The 17,886-nt window shown below is 37.7% G+C and overlaps 1 protein-coding gene and 1 long non-coding RNA gene across 6 annotated transcripts in view; one reads left to right on the top strand and one right to left on the bottom strand.

Moving 5' to 3' along the window:
* Positions 1-1,727: 1,727 nt before the first annotated feature.
* LOC136248895 (uncharacterized) lies at positions 1,728-10,228 on the bottom strand. The gene is made up of 3 exons (XR_010697862.1): positions 10,072-10,228; positions 4,893-4,959; positions 1,728-2,104 (listed from the first exon to the last, which is right to left on the bottom strand). It is a non-coding gene; the product is annotated as an uncharacterized lncRNA (long non-coding RNA).
* The window catches only part of LOC136248891 (uncharacterized), a 25,720-nt gene continuing 18,025 nt past the window's right edge, over positions 10,192-17,886 (top strand). For 2 of the 5 annotated variants that reach the window (XM_066040724.1, XM_066040720.1), the window contains exons 1-2: positions 10,389-10,473; positions 10,692-10,748. The gene's annotated coding sequence lies outside the window, so the exon portion shown is untranslated. Of the gene's footprint in view, positions 10,328-10,388; positions 10,474-10,691; positions 10,888-17,886 lie in introns of those variants that run through there. The other 3 variants (XM_066040721.1, XM_066040723.1, XM_066040722.1) reach the window with 3 other exon arrangements.

Below are 17,886 nucleotides of genomic sequence, written 5' to 3'. Positions count from 1 at the left end.
TATTGTGATGCCATCGAATATTAACCATTCGAGTACACAACTTTGGGATCAATTAAACCTTTTCATTTCTCAAGGCTTTAGGTATAAACCTAAGGAGGCAATAGCTAACTGGGGGGAGGGTTAGGCCTGTGCCCTCCCACCTTCCCCCAGACTAACCCCTGTATATATTACCAAATACTTAATACACAAAGAATCCGCTTTGCTCGTGTGCTACAGCCTGGGCCTTCAAGTTTATAAATTTCATAGACCCCACATTGTGCCCGTATAACTATTATATATATATATATATATATATATATATATATATACTCCACAGTTAAATCTTTGCTTCACTAACTGCCAGGGAAATATCACTGGCAGCAGGCTGTGGTCTACCAAATGAAGATCTTGCCCCTCGTAAAAACATTATCAAAGATCTCAGTAAAAAGAAGCTCAGGCTGCATTGAAGCCAACGAATTATCTGATTATATGTTTGATGCAGTTTATCAGATAAGAGGGAAGTAAAAAAGTAGTAGTGATAGGTCCCATGCCACTGGAATAACTCTTGTTACATGGGTCAGCTGCCCAAATATTTAGCACCACTGCGAAGCCCTTTAAATGCTGGAACTGATAATCAAAAAAGCACTTTGATATGGGCAAGAACAAGTGACTTATGAGGCTTTAAAAATATCCCATACATTTAATATGGACACAAACTTGTTTACAACATGAAAACATGCTTGTTCCAGTACAAAACCATTGGGAGTGAACACATGTTCACCTCTTTTGATATATACAGCTATCATGAACCACGATAGTGGGTTCATAATAGGGATCGCAGTGGAAATTTTGAAAATCCTAATAGAGCAGTCACCTAAAACCAGCCTTAGAAAGCAGACTCGAGCATAAAACAACCCTCAGAAAACTTATTATCAAACACTGAACTCAAACAAATGGTGATATAGCAGTAAAAATGGTCTAGACGAAATTTGGAAACATTCAAAAATTGCGAATTTTACACGAATTGTTCATATTATTATTCATAATATTATTATTTTGTTTCACTCGTGTACAGCCCAAGGCTTCCATTTTTCGCGATAAAAACTATACAGCCTTACTCACTGAGTCCTTCTGCGTGTCCATGACCCATTAATTAACCCGTACTCCACAGATCGCGAACCGGCCTCCACCTCGATAAATTTCTAAGTTCTTCTTCGCCATTGCCTGCTGTTCCGTATACGGAAGAAGCCATAGAAGAACAAAATTACGGGATTTTGTGTGTTCAGGGATGCGTATTGTTCGACTATAGTCTTTATAACGTTACTAAATCATTAGTTACATGCTCTGTCATTTTGAAGTGAGTCAAAATAGGGATTTGTGGTTTACATTACCACCGACAGAGAGTCAAAATAGGGATTTGTGGTTTACATTACCACCCCAGCGATCCCTTCTTGTTTTGTGGCTTATAATCCATAAATGGATTTGGAAAAAAGTACATAAACTAGACATATTAAAAATTTAAAATAAGAAATAGGGATCGCTAAAAAAAGCCACAAAACAAGAAGGGATCGCTGGGGTGGTAATTATAATGTAAACCACAAATCCTTATTTTGACTCACTTCAAAATGACAGAGCATGTAACTAATGATTTATGACAGAGAGTCAAAATAGGGATTTGTGGTTTACATTACCACGCCAGCGATCCTTTCTTGTTTTGTGGCTTTTTTTAGCGATCCCTATTTCTTATTTTTAATATGTCTAGTTATAATTTATGTACATGTGTAAATGTTTTCTTTCAATTAACAAAAAGCACACAATATTACATACCCAGTACATGAAATGATAATTGAATCTACCACCCATAGCATATGGTGGATAACAAACACAGCTGTCACATAGATTCCATCATCATATTTACCTGGTCTAACTGTTAGAGGTAATGGACTGAATTACTCTCTAACTCCATAATTTATGACGAAATTTTAAAAGTCATGGGTAGAAGTGAGAACAGATCCTGTATCAATATGAGGCACAGCAGAATGGTCAAAATCTCCTTCAGTGACTCACTATAACACTAGCCTACTTCTTGTGGTGACGTATTTACAGTGTATAGGTTGACCAGTTGCTAAAAAGGTAAAGTTTACATAATAACTAATAACACACGATTATTGCATTGGTTATTTTAACATACATGTACAACTATTGAATGCATTAACATTATAAAGTACACTGAAAAGTTGGGTCCTCTTGCATCCTGACTCCTTGGTCCCAAGGTCCATTGTTTATACCAACCTCTCAGTTATTGTAACTGTACTTCATAATTCACTAATTACGTTGCTATGCACTGTTAAGGAACAGACAAACTACAAATTACACACAGAAGTGTCTTAACTGTTTTATGGTTTGTCTATTTTGTCATCTCACACAAATTCTTTTGAGAATCAAGGCTGCCCTTCATTTTTGTCTGCATAAGTATGGGAAATGCCCTCTTTTCAACTCAAAGGGATACGTTCACTCAGGTAGCTTATGAGGCCCACAACCTTGTTTTTCAGTTGATAAATATCCAAAGGGAAGAGGTTGTTCACAAAGCCTGTAGAGACTCACCGCACCCATATTTCAGACCGCCAAGAAGAAACCACCTCAGAGCAAAGTTTACCTGCGCAGAAGTTTAATACAGACTTCATTTAGCTATCCATTCTTACATGCCAGCTGTTTTTACCCATTTAACAGGTTGCTCACGTGGGTGCATATGGACAAACATATTGTGTAGATGGGTAGGTAAACACACACACGCACGCACGCACGCACGCACGCACACAATAAGCTAAAAAGCAAAACCTTCAGCTGCCGTCCAGTGAACCAGCACTGGGACACCCATGCGCTACTCAAGTGTTATAAGTCAGTGCAGGAAAATCCTCCTGGGGTAGGACTAGTAACCAGAAGGAGGCTGTACCATGTCTCAGAGATGAAGGTGTGGGTACCCGAACCTTCATCCACTATGTGGGACATGGACAGTTGAAGGTCCCCAGCTAGGTACACTGATTAAAGTTTCTTGCTCAAGGAAATAACACCAAATTGGCATAACTGGGCATCAAACCTGGAACCTTTTGATTACCAGTCTAGTCAATTGGCACCACAGACACAAACACACACAGACACACACAAATTCCAGTAAAAGAGGCATGCACCCACAGCCAGCTTTTGGGCAGCTGTGGGAGTGTACCTGATTTAAAAAACAATACAAGGAAAATTATAAAGTTAAGAAATAAAAAGTAGTGAAACAAGGGAGGCACGCAGATATTATGAATTAGGGATTAAATTTTTACTAGTATATTTGCAAGTGGGCGACTTCCATTATATTTTTATTTCTACAATCCCTAACTTTTCCTTGTTCTTGTGATGACACAGTGAAACCTCATTAATGGGACCATCTATTAGGCCAATAAACAATGAGGTGGTTACTAAGTGAGGTTTAACTGTACTGTGCACAAAATTTCATATGAAGGGCAATGGGAAGGAACACTTACAGTGATCAACCATGGGGAAAACCTGTCTATCATGAGTGCACTAAATAAACTTTGTGGCTAAAATTGTTGTGGTTTGACAAAAAGACAAATTTGTTAGTGTATCTAGCAGCAACTAACTTAGTGGGTTTAGATCATATGAAGGGCAATGGGAAGGAACACTTACAGTGATCAACCATGGGGAAAACCTGTCTATCATGAGTGCACTAAATAAACTTTGTGGCTAAAATTGTTGTGGTTTGACAAAAAGACAAATTTGTTAGTGTATCTAGCAACAACTAACTTAGTGGGTTTAGATATATGGGCCAGATAGGGGTACCTTATTTCACTTAAATACTAGAACTAGTATTGCATGTGTCGGACTGTTCTTGCAGATCCACTCACATGATACATGGAGTCAGAGGAACACCAATGAGTCTCAATCTGAACCAGCTACAGACATCTACTTTAAAGGAACTCAAGTCTTAAAATTGTGGCAGAATTTTCAAGCCTAGCTAATGATGGTATATATGTAATGCATTTAAAACTAGAAACACCAATATACATGAGCTTTGTAGACCCTACACGTAGCTAAGCAAAATGGTATGACTTATTATGTCATAATTGACAAACACACAAGACTTGAGATTTAAAAGGCTGCAAACCTTGTTAAACACATAGTACGCATTAAGCTGGATCCTCAAAAACATTTAATAACTCATGGATGCAATTACACATGATCTTGAAATTTGGCTCATTTGTAGTACTGCTTGACCTGCTACAAATATTTCAAAATCTTTTCGTTCAAATGTCTGACATAATATTAACGGCCAATCAAAATTTTCACCAAACATTTCCTGTGGGAAGCCACAAAAGTGTATGGGAAGCCACAAAAGTGTGATGTCCATTACGGCCCTTTCCCGAACTTGTAATGGAGCCAACCATATGTGTCTGTTGTTAACACCTTCACTGTTACCACTAATTAACTCTGTTGAGAAAAATCCACTTTTAATTTTTAGCTGTTTTTCAGGATCCAGCTCAACTTGTACATACTATAGTGATGTACCAATTAACCAGTAAATCAGTTTATTAGTCAAATTTCATCAATAACAATATCGGTAATGATTGGCAGGTGAGCTAGTTGATTAATCTTACTGACTTTGATGATATTGTTTTCATAAAAACAAGACAAAAATACGTACACTTATACAAGACAAAAATACAGTTTAAAACTTATAAAATTTTTTCAAGCATAAACATCGGATCAGTTATTGGTATCAGCCACTGTGTGAATTTCAGTATTGGCTAATTGGATAATTAGCAATATCTCTTATTGATGCATCATTAACACCACAGAGCATGTGGTTTTTAATAATTAAATTACACATACATACATATACCTGTACATACCACAACTTTTCTTCAAAATGATTCAGTAGAATGTGGTTTACTTGGTAGAATGTACATCACGGTTGTCCTGGACAAATAACATGTATAGTAACAGTACAATAAGAATTTCATACTACACAGAGCACAACTGAGCTTCTGGCCAGGATACGAGGTGTAGAATCAAACACACAATACAAAGCTATCAATGAATCCACTACATCGAATGAGATAGGAATGTGTTATCAGCTCCAGTACTGTATATAATTTCCATTGTTTTTAATGGTCTACATATACATACACTGTAGCTTATATACACCCCCAAGTGCTGTATTTTTCATACACACAAGCATAGGCGGTGCTTTAAGTGTTATTGTACTTCCTAGTTGTCTGGCTCAGAGCGATTTTCTCTAGTACTCAAACCGCTGCGATTTTCGGTGATCAGGATATCAGTAAGTGTTTAAATAATCTATTTCTAGTCGTAGAACAAGCTAATAGGATTAGTTTGGCTAGTTTTAGTGATTTACAATGTCACGCATGTGATCAATCATGCTGTCTTAGTGGAGTGATGTTTAAAAAGCTTCGTGATCAGACGATCAGTAAGTTTTTATACAATCTGTTTCTAGCCATAGAACAAACGCGTAGGATTAGTTTGGCTGGTTTTAGCAATTTACAGTGTGTTGTTTATGTAACATTCTTTAAATAAATTCTGCACATAATTGTACTGTGTTTGCCTAAGTGCGCTGTATTTGCCTAAGTGCGCTGTATTTGCCCAATTAAGTACATAACTGTACTGTATTTACCCAATTAACTGCAAAACTGAACTGTGTGACTCATACAGTACAGTTATGCAGCTAATAAGTACTGTATGGACAATACGATACATGGCATCACTTTGATCCTCCCACGCAATGTACAATATGTGTAGACACACTTATCAAATATGTGTAGGGAGATTAGGGACAATATTTGGATATCATTGTAGTACTATTTGGTATCATTTTGTCTCATTCAATACTGAAACAATCGAAAGAAAAAGTCAGTGTTGACTTAAATGCAACCATCATGTTGAAAGTTTCACTTTAACAAAATGAATATGCAAGATTGCTATTATCGGGCACATAGTAAGTATGATTTATGTGAGGCTGGATGGTACAAAATGGTTTTCCTTTTAGAAATAGGGATGGGTATACCGTAAGCGTAGAAACTTTTGTGGCGTAGAAATTTTCGTGGATTTTGTGGTTTGCAGCTTATCCACAAAAATTAATCCACATAAAGCTGATCCACGAAAATTAATCCATTTTGAAACTCATGTCTCAGCTAAAGCAGACCTATTAACCGTTGCCACCAATACACCTTCCTTATGCGCTACCATAGATATGCTGACGACGACACGTGCACTTATTCACCACGTGACTAGCTAGATACTGATGGCCTTGTTGACCCGTTTCCTCTGATTCCAGCAGGCAAGATTCTCATGATGAATCAACTCCACAAAATGGTTTGCTTAGTTCCAGATAAGTACGCCAGCGTAAATGAAGTAGCTAGCTAAAGCTGTTAAGTTGTAAATCTTAAATGCGACCTTAAAGCACAAATTTTGCTCCCCGTGGATCCTCGAGAAAATAAACTGGCTTGTTGAGATTAAAACACGAAAATTATACTCACAAAATTTAATACACTTGCAAACCTGTATTTTTGACAAACCACAAAAATTTTACCCACAAAACTTAATACGTTTATGGTAGTCAACATTGGAACCTGTCTACACCTTTGATTTGAGCCAAACGTTTTGACCTTAAATACACTGGACAGGCAGAAAAGTGCATAAACTTGTCAGATGGGAGAATTTTGTAAGCTGGTGCTTGTATAAAGCACTAAAATTTGTACCACAGGAAATTTTCACACCTAAGTATTAGGGTGAGACAAATAGTTTAAAGCTTCGTTCAGTTTTATCACATCTGGATGCTGCTTTATCCACCAAAGCTTCGCTACCATGGATGCAAACATGTTAAACCAGTTGCACAAGTATTGAAGTATTGTCACTCCTTGTGAAAGCTGCTATTTACACATATTCTAGTGTAGTTACATTACAGTCTAAACAATGGTTATACTGGAGCTATTACAAAGTGTAGGAGTTTGTACTACAGTGTATAGTACGTACCCCTAATAACCATCAATTATATTCATTAATCGTTGATATGACATTTGTAACAGCTTTGGTAACATTTTAAAAAGAAGCTTCAGAGGATGTATTTGTAGATTTGTTCCAGCCCACTAAGTATAGTTGTTGAAAGTGTATATATGTAAGATGTATGGCTTTTTAGAAGTTTTACCTTACTTGCATTCATATTAGAATAATGAAAATGGTTTGGCAATGTTCACACAATGACACAGTGTCTGTGTCATTGACCAGTGTTTGGTCAGCACCTTCTAGGGTGTGGAAATCATAATTGAATGGAATGATTATTGGAGAACTTTTAGTTGTACAGTAGGATTCTGGCCAGAAATGTTTATACAGTGTGGACTGTATGGTGGCTGCCATGCGCTACATGTGGGATTCTTGCAGATCCAGTCACATTTGTTTTACGAGCCCTCATGAATGTGGGCTCTTCATATGCTGAGGTAATCACAGGCAGCCAAGGATTAACTCATCCACATGAATTTTTGAGCAGTTGGAATAAAGTCTGCCATAACAGGATTAGAAACAGGTGTAACTAATCACTGGAATGGACTACTGGACTAACATTTTTTTGATTTTTAAACATGGTAAGGTTGGTTTTATTGAATCATGCTAGCTAAGGGTCTTTAGGGAACCTACAGGCTGCTACTACTATGAATATAGAGCAGTGACAAAGCAAAAACTGTGTCTTTTAAAAGATTTCAATACTTCTTATTATGCTTTATATACACCACTTGTACACTTCTTACTGCTGTGCTGCAGGGAATGTGATAGTGATGGCTATTTAAAAATTAACTACCATGATATCCTTGAATGAAACAAAGTGATGGCAAACCATTTGAGACACATGTAAGCTATCTATTCTAGACCAATCTATTGTAGCTAAAATTACATACTACGATGACAGCTATCATGATAGTTCTTACACTGATGTGCACTGCTAGCTTGCCTACACGTATATGTGACCAAAATTAATTTATTAGCGTTGTACAAGCTTGTCACTCTCTCCAAGACTTTATCGTTTCACTAGTACATTCCCTGATTGATTGATAAGGAGTATATTTACTGTAAATAGTAGAAAGATCACTAGAAGCCAGTGTTTGTTTACTCTGACTATTCCTCACATTCATCATTTTACTTGTAGCCAGGAGGCTGCAAGTTTTCTGAAGGCCTTTAGCTAACAATCTTAGAACGTGCAAAACCAAAAAAAATATGCCAGTCCAGTAGTCCAGACCAGTGATTACTTACGCCCATTAGAAACATTATTTCAGCCAGTTTTAGTAGCTATTTGACCAGGCGTAATGTATTTCGCGGACTGGACTCATGGACTGAGCTGAAAACAGATTTTGACCAATAATCCAGGCATTATCCATCTCTTGCCACAACACTGGAGACACCACTATCGAACTACAACTGTTGGTACTGTCCTTCTATACAAGTGATGACACTAGCGTGTGCACTAATTAATTAGAATACACTTATGATACACGTGTACTAGTAGTGATAAAGCATGATAAAGGCTATTGTTGTAGCGTAGATGTTTTCCTTTACTGCTTCAGTACTTAGCACTAGTGTTAGGGCTGTAGTGATGAGCCAGTTTATTTTCATAAACACCTCGCCCGGCGGTGCCACCTATAGCTACCTCCTAAGAATAATCTCTTAAGTGCTAAAGCAACAAAGGAAAACATCTACGCTACAACAGTAGCCTCTATCATACTTTATCACTGCTAGTACACGTGTATCGTAAATGTATTCTAATTAATTAGTGTACACGCTAGTGCCATAACTTGTAAGGAAGAGCAATACCAGCAGTTGTAGCTAGATATGAGTGGTGTCTCCAGTGTTGCAAGAGATGGATAATGCCTGGATTATTGTTTAAAATCTGTTTCCAGCTCAGTCCGTGAGTCCAGTCTGCGAAATACGTACATTATGCCATTTGACCACAACAAATTTACATTTTCAATGAAAAGCCTTTTTATCAAGGGCGTTACTATTCAGTGGACTGGACTACTGGACTGCACAGTTTTTTTGGTTTTTGCACATTATATGGTTGGACTTTTTGATTTCTTTAATAGCCGTTTGATAGCCTGCAGCTCACTATTAAACATTGGAATACAAGAAGTAAAATGTACAAAAGTTGTCTTTCAATAATTACGCTACTGTTAAGTTACGCTGCTATACAGCATGGAGCTTGATACAGCACTTACTCCTTACCCTGTAACGCTGCTATGTGGCAGCGATAGTTAATCAGCAATCATCTTTCCAGTTGACAATGATATCCCTAGAGCAAGCTCAACGAGCAAGCTCAACGAGCAAGCTCAACGAGCAAGCTCAACGAGCAAGCTCAACGAGCAAGCTCAACGAGCAAGCTCAACGAGCAAGCTGTATAGTCTTTTGTGGCATCTATAGAGGCATAGCTTTCTCAGCACTGGCGCTTATAATTTCTAATTGTTAAGCCTCTGTGTTGAAATAGACATCTGGCCATGAAAGACTACACAGTTCGCTCGTTGAGCTTGCTCTTCGCCAACTGGAAAGATGATTGCTGCTTAACTATAATTGCTGTCACATAGTAGCATTACAGGGTAAGGAGAAAGCGTTGTATCAAGCCCCATGCTGTATAAGCTGAAAAGTAGCAAAATTATTTTAAAAACAGTTTTTGTACATTTCACTGCCCATTCAGTGTTTAATAGTGGGCTGCAGGCTACCAAATCGCCATTAATTACCTGGCAAAACTCAATAAATCCAACCATATAATGTGCAAAAAAAAATAATATGCCAGTCCAGTCCACTGAATAGTTATGTCCTTTTTATTAAAGTAGGTTCAAGCATAGATTTATAAACCCCACCTGGGGCTTATAAATCTATGGTACAAGAATGTACACACATAAGGCAGCAGGGAACCTAGGAAACAATAGTTTTAAAAAATTGTTTAAGCCCATTGATACTAATAGATCACAGATACCGATTTCTGACTGTATTTTACGTTGCTTGTGTATGTCTCACACAACTTTAATTAATGCACACCTTGAGAGATCGGTCGACTGCATATTCAGGATGGAGAAGATAGAGGTATATATTAGCGAGCAGTGCCGTTATTCTTGTCACGTTGCACCACAGCTCGCACTATAGATATCCAACAGCCATCACGTGATCGCGAGAGAACTAGCTGGCGCGCTTAGTGCGTAGCCCCAAGTTCAGAGAGATCGAAAGAGAGATATTTGTATGCTTGTGACAAACCATACTGGAGATGCATACGAGTTGGAATATGGAGCTCATCAAGGTAAATTTACTAAAATTAGGTGCATGGTACATCTTTCGTCATAATTATCATTAATCGGTTACGTATTAAAATCCTTGAATAAATTCCCGCTTTAACTTGGCTTCGCAGTAGAGAAGAAGAAGAAGGCCACCAGTGGTGTTAAATCGGTAAAACTTGGCTTAAAATGTTATATTTGAAGGGAGGCATATAAAAAACTCTCGCAAAATAAATTGCCCTTGCCGCCGAAAGTTGATGGCGAGACAAGTTGCGCGAGAGACATTCTGGCATCCCATCAAATTAATTATAAATGTATCATAGATTTCTGATTCTACCTTTCTATGCATGTACATATCAAGGTTGTAAACATGCGTTTTTTGTGTTTTAGGTCAGAAGAATCCAAATTAGAATGGCCGGACTCCCGATGTAGGCTGCAGCCAAACTGGTGAGAACCCCTGCACTGCCTTCTTATGAGTCCCTAGTAAGAAAAGTTAAGATATCGAAGCATGTACTTAAGGAATGGTTGGATGTTGCTGCCTCTTCCAGTATTTCTGCTTCTCCGAGAAATTTTCTGGCAAGAAACTGTAAGGAGTGGTGCACAAAATAGATAGGATTTTATTTATTTTGTAATACAGTAGCTAGTCTTTTTTTCTCTCGTTATGTTTTTACCTTGCCATGTCCACAGTGTGTTTTCTACATGGCACACTTTGTGGTCGTATGTTACCCAAGGTTTCACATGCCTATTTGTTTTATTGTACATCATCACAAATAATTTTGATGATGGTTCTCTATCTCTAATGTAAAAATTTTTTCAGTTCACCGAAATGTTGGGTTGCTTGACATACCATTACTTTGGTTAAGAAAAATGATTCATTAGCGTTCATGAATTGTTCGTTATGTATAGACCCCATGTGCACTAAGGCGTGGTCCGGCAAATAGTTGATATGGATTCAGATTTCATGATGATTTAGGGGGAATTTCGGAGGGAAATAAAAGCAAAAGTATTGAGCGTTCTAATACAAAAACCTTCCCTAGCCGGGATAACTCGTCATGCAACAAGTATGTTATGAAGTATGTTATGTACTTTTTAACAGCATTCCTCTGTTTTTTCAGTATGATTACCTTGCATTACATTAAAAAAAATTTCCTAGCACGGAACAAATACGTTTTTCTCTCTCAAAATTGCCATTTCAATGATGTAATAAAGTGCCATGCCTCAGTGTGCATGGAGTCTATACAATCATGGCAAGAATTATGTTTGGTGATTTCATTGGAAGACTAGAGCGTAGTATCGATTATCGTATGATTTTTGGACAGCTGCCAGTCTGCCACTAACTTCCTGGAAATCCAACAGCTTAGGAGGTTATTGTACCACAAAATAGCAGCAATTATCCTTCAATAGATTAATAGCGTGAGAATTGTAGCTAATAGTATGATTGGTCCAATACATTGTTCAGACAAAATATAAATAATAAAAACTATCAGTATTCAGACATTAATTTTCACTACCAGTAAACAATGCCCATTTTTTATTAGTTATGATACACCTATATTCATTAGCTATCAATGACCAAACAATGGTTTCGTTATCTTTAGCATAGAGGGAGTATGAACCTGGCAATTTTTGATGGTATTTCTGGACTCCTTAATCTGTTTTTAATTTAGCCATGCCCACCAGTAGATGCTTTTGCAACAAATGCACCAGTGCAACTGGTTAATAAATACCTTGCATGTGTAGAACAGTACCTTTACCACCATCAAGTTATAGATCAAAGGTATGTAAAGGGTTTCGGTATAGCATGGCTCTGAAATTTGCATTAAGTTCAAGAATCCCTCTCCATCTGTAGTACTTACTGGGTGCATGTCTTTAACAATAAAATAAGTTATCGCCTCTGTTAACACCTTATATCACCTCTGTTGTCAAGTCCACTGTGGGCGATGGATTGATAACACAACTTGCAGTATGTACGAGTTCCCTGTATAAAATTGCCAGCAAAATCCTGAAATGGGCCCACACAGGAGAAATGCACCAATTGCTGTGACTATTTCATTCTTCAAATGGGCACGAAAAATGTATTCTGTTGTCATCTTGAAACATTAAACATGCATGCTCAGGTTGTAGCCAGTTATGCAATATTTAATCGATTACCACAAAATTAAAAATAACCACTAAGAAAAGTAAACTGGCTCCCAGTTAAGTTTCACAGCCCTAGTTACTACTGTAGCTGATAATTTTTGATAATTAAGATGTTGTATGAAGAATATCAAAAACTCCCGGGGAGGTTGCATGGTCATGAGTCATGATGTATGATTGCACTACCAAATATGGCATGTTGGAACTTATTTCTTATCTAGGAAGGCAATGCATTGTGTTTGATGTTGACAGAAGTTTGTAAGGGTTTTGAGAGACATATGAGTTTGCACATTGGATACTAAGTATCAATCCAAATTGTTATGAGATAGACAATGATCAGTGTTGGGCAAGTTACTTTTTAAAAGTAACTAATTACATATTACCAAGAGTTCATAATATATATACTAAGGAGAGTATCCTGCTCTCATATACCCCTGTAGAAAGGCGTATCGTGAAGTTATGACGTAACGACAAGATGTTGTGGTTTGTGACGTACTGGAAGCCGTAAAAGTGCAAGAATCGTTAGCACGTTTCACACTTGCGACGCTCAGGATAGCCGTATTCGCGAATGGCCTAGTAAGAAACACCTACGAAGCGGTCTTAACCCATGAAGGAACGATTGTAGTTGGGTGAGAAACACTTAGAGCTGGAGTTAATTTGGTTGCTAGCGACGTTGGTAGGCACGCGTTCAATCGATACCATGTCAACTAATGACGTCATTAATTATACAAAGAAAAACGGGCGAACTTAGAAGTGTTACGTCATAACTTCACGATACGCCTTTCTACAATGATATATGAGAGTAGGATACTCTCCTTAGTATATATATTATGAACTCTTGATATTACATATTACTTGTAACTAAACTATTTAGTTACAGTTACGTATTACCCATAAAGTAAAGTAACTATAATAATATTACATATTATATTACTTTGTATCCACAGCCTTAAGCTGTCACGTGTGAAACTACCACCTTATCACGTGACATGATTGCATTGTTGAACAATGTGCAAATCTTGGTTATAAATAAAAAGCTGGTGAATAAGCTTCATTCAGTAGACTTCATTACTTCATTGTGGCTAGGTGTTACTCAGTGGATTACTAACAAGATTAGTAACTTCGTTACTTATAGTAATAGTATTACGTAATATTAGATTCGTTACAGTAACTATATTACTTAGATAACCCATTACATTTGTAAGTAAAGTAACTTGAGTTATATTACCTGTTTTTATAGCGTATTTCGTTATATTACTTAGTTACCACAAAAGTATTAATATTACGTAACGCGTTACTCCCAACACTGACAATGACACATATTTGGCCAGCCTCTTTTGTGAAAGTCTATTCTGAAAAGTTTTGAGGAAATGAATCGGGACAGATGGCCCTATTAGTGAGGTGGTCCTAGTAACGAAATTAAATGTAATAGTTTGGAAGTATTTGGACTTGCTGGACCTGACCACTGTAACACAAGGTGGCCATTTTAATGAGGTGACTGCTGAGGTTCCACTGCATAAATTCCACTTTACATGTACAGCTCATGAAATGAGAGTCCGGCTGTGATTAGGTGAAGCCTTACGATAGTTGGACAGCAAACTTGGAAAACAATATGGCTAAGTGCTATAACTAGAGTTGAAACAAATAGTAATTTTACCATCCAGATATCCTGAACAAATCTTATGGATATCTTAAATTGGTAGGGCACCACAACAATGAGGTGTCCTGTGTTGTAAAGTGTGCCTAGACATGGTAACTATCAGTGTTGGGAGTAACGTGTTATGTAATATTATTACTTTTGTGGTAACTAAGTAATATAACGAAATACGCTATAAAAACAGGTAATATAACTCAAGTTACTTTACTTACAAATGTAACGCATTACCTAAGTAATATAGTTACTGTAACGAATCTAATATTACGTAATATTATTACTACAAGTAATGAAGCTACTAATTTTGTTAGTAATCCACTGAGTAACACCTAGTCACAACAAAGTAATGAAGCCTACTGAATGAAGCTTATTCACCAGCTTCTTACTTACAACTAAGATTTGCACATTGTCCAACAACGCAATCATGTCACGTGATAAGGTGGTAGTTTCACATGTGACAGCTTAAGGCTGTGGACACAAAGTAATATAATATGTAATATTATTATAGTTACTTTATTTTTTGGGTAATATGTAACTGTAACTAAATAGTTCTGTTGCAAGTAATATGTAACTAGTTACTTTTACAAAGTAACTTACCCAACACTGGTAACTGTAATGAGGTCTAGGTCTTGACTATAGCTGCTTGACAATGTCAATAATGAGGTTATTAAAGAGGTGGGCACTAATTGGAATTTGTTGTACTATATAATAAAAGCACAATTTGTAGCCTCATGTCCAGACCCCACCCACTATGTGTTGAGTAGGGTCTGGTGATTTATGCTACATTTTTTGGGCCTGCCACCTTACTGCTTATGCATTTCGTATCCATGGTTTCAGTTGGCCATCTTCATTGTTCTAGCCTATCAAATCACATTGTAGCTGAATTAAAGCCATCTAATTGGTCAGAAAAGAAATATGGTATAGGGTCCAAAACTCCATAGTTTGTCAGCAGACCCTACTCAACGTAGTGGGTGGGATCTGGGTGCGAGACTACACAATTGGTGGATTATGGCTCGTTGGCTTCAGCAGGATGTGGTTTTCAAATAGTTACTTAATTGTCGTCATATGATATATGTATGAATAATTTTAACTGATAAGAAATCCTTAAAGAGACAAAAATAATATATATTCCTTCTGCTAGATTATTATGAGATCACAGATACGCATGTAACACACTTTTGCTACTAGATTGTGAAATAAATGTGTGGCTGCAGTCTCATAGGCCAACAACTTTTGAGAATCAAATTAGAAATAATATATAATATAATTTGCTTATCATTCTTGACATTTCTGTGATTTTGGTACTGACATCACTGTGCTGGGCTCACTCATTACTTTAACATGTGTCACTGTTGACTGCTGCTTTGTAAACTCAATGTCCAAGCATTTTGCACATCTGAGGCTGCATCTAGGCCATATTAAAATGTGTTAATTCACTCTTGATCCGAATGAGTTGTCGCTGTATACCTCAAGGTAGGGAAATTACCCTTTTCCCCAAATCAGATGCTGCCTAAATTAAAGCCCTTAGCTGTATGCCTCCCAAGTCCTCCATCCCCTATCAACCTTAGACTCAAGGGCTGCCAGAGTGTCCCTTTACCACCCTATGACCTCCTGAGATCAAGTTCTCTCATTCTATAAACAAGTACTGCCGTTTGATGCCAACCTCATCACCAGTTGATGTCTGCTGTGCTAAACTTTCCTGGTGGCCCATGGTTTTTATCAACAACTATTCGACAAACAAGCCAACTCCGTTTACACGCTTCTTGGCAACTTGAGGAGGTTGTTAAAAAATGGTGTATACCAACCATGCACTCTACTCAGAGTCAGTTTCCTTTTAGCCTTTCACTACTGCTGAATTATCCAGTGTTCCTGTGTGAAAATCCCAACCTTAGATATGCCATCCAGAACTACATACATAGCTGGCAAAAATATTTTCACTAGTGTCGTCTTCTGTTCTCGGACAAGGGGCCTCGACTCATGCCACTGGGCACAATCGTAAGCTACATCTCAAATTCTTTAGACAAGGAATCAAAAATGTCCTGCATAGTAAGACCATTAGTTACCTATACTATAGCCTGCAAACTAGATATAAGACTGTACGAGTTAAAAATAAAGAATGTTATAAGGAGAATTGGGCCCTACAACATCTCAATGATCCCTGTTTCACACTGCTAGCAGTGGAAAATATTATTGTTGCCTACCCATGACCCTTTTCCCTGGTCAGTATCCAAGTAGCAGGTGGCCAGATCGCCTGCCACCACCTGTTTATACTTCTGAGTCCCCTGTGTCCCTCAACCTTGGGGTGATACTCTTGATATCCATTTTGCATTCTGCACATTATTTATTATTACAGCTTTACAGTGACCAGCACTGAAGGTCTACAGCAACTGTGCTGCAGCCTTTGAATTACCTAACCTAATAAGCAGATGTTGGAGACTTTAAGACAACTTTAAACCAACTAATAAGGCAAAACAGAAAATGGACCAAAGAAAGGAAAAAAATCCCTCCAACCCCAGGATTCAAACTGCAGGGCACCCAATGTCTAGTCAAGCGCCATACTCAGTCTTCTCCAGGAGGGATGGATTTTCCATCTGTAATAACCATATTGGGATCTATGAGTGGGTTCTTGAACTTGCTGCTGTCATGTCCAGACATTGCACATGATGACTGTGGTTAATGTACTACCATGTGTACTACCATGTGTACTGTGTGCCTGTGCATAAGCTTGCAGGTTACTTGAAATTGCTATAAGGTCATCCTATTAAAGCCCAGTTTTACTCCTTCTGGACTTTTACTGTTTTTATTTATTTGATACTGGGCCGGCAGCACTGCTGATGTTGCCCAGGGGACTAGCTTGTCCCAGACAATTACAAAGAAAATCTATATATATATATATATTTATATAATTACTAAGGTAAGCACAAATTAATTATAATAATTGTCTATTTGATCATGAAATAAATCAATTGATGTTGATTCTATAACATGTGGGGGTAGAGCATCCGTTCCCTGATGGTTTACGGAAAAAAACTGTTCATGTATATAGGCATCTGTTTTAATATTGGCAAAATTATATGTCTGCTGGTGGTGAATCATGAATACTTGTAAAGTGGCTTGGAATTCCCAGAGCTGTAAGATTGTTAAGACATTTGTATAGTAAAGAAAAGCACATCCTTTATGACAATATTGCAAGGTAGGCCAGTTGAGATTTTGTAACATGGCTGATACACTATGGCTCTAATCATAGTCATTAAATATCCTACGTAGAGCTCGCCTTTGGATCTTTTCAATAGAAGCAATATGGTTACTATAGTATGGATCCAAGGTTCTTTCCTGCTGAGACAGGCAAAGTTGTCTCAGACCCTGTACCATGAAGGAGCCCATGCCATAGACATCAGTGCACAAAAATATCTACCACCTGCTGCCCTAAAGCATTGATATCCTTAGTCCTGTGTGGCCAGACCATGCACTATCTCACTTCCTTTTTTTTCTTTGTGATGTCATTGGTCAGTGACATAGGGTGTGGTGAATTACCATTGACAAAGTTGCATTTGCAAGCGAACAGTTACCATAGTTACTTGTTGTGCCTGCTGGCGAATACTATGTAGCAACAGCATCAGTCCTGTTCAAAGTTTTGCTGAAAAGTTTATGTTCTGTCATGCCAACATACAGGTAGCCAATGAAATCAAATCCACAGTGGAAATTAACAATTTCGTCAATGGTAATTCACCAGTCCCTACTGTATTTTGCTGACCAAAGGAAAAGAGGAGGTGAGATGGTGGTCTGGCTGTGTGA

The sequence above is a fragment of the Dysidea avara genome, chromosome 3 (genome assembly GCF_963678975.1).
Source record: "Dysidea avara chromosome 3, odDysAvar1.4, whole genome shotgun sequence".
In the NCBI taxonomy this organism is placed as follows: domain Eukaryota; kingdom Metazoa; phylum Porifera; class Demospongiae; order Dictyoceratida; family Dysideidae; genus Dysidea; species Dysidea avara.
The sequence above is the reverse complement of the archived record's forward strand: the minus strand, read 5'-3'. Positions and strand labels throughout refer to the sequence as shown.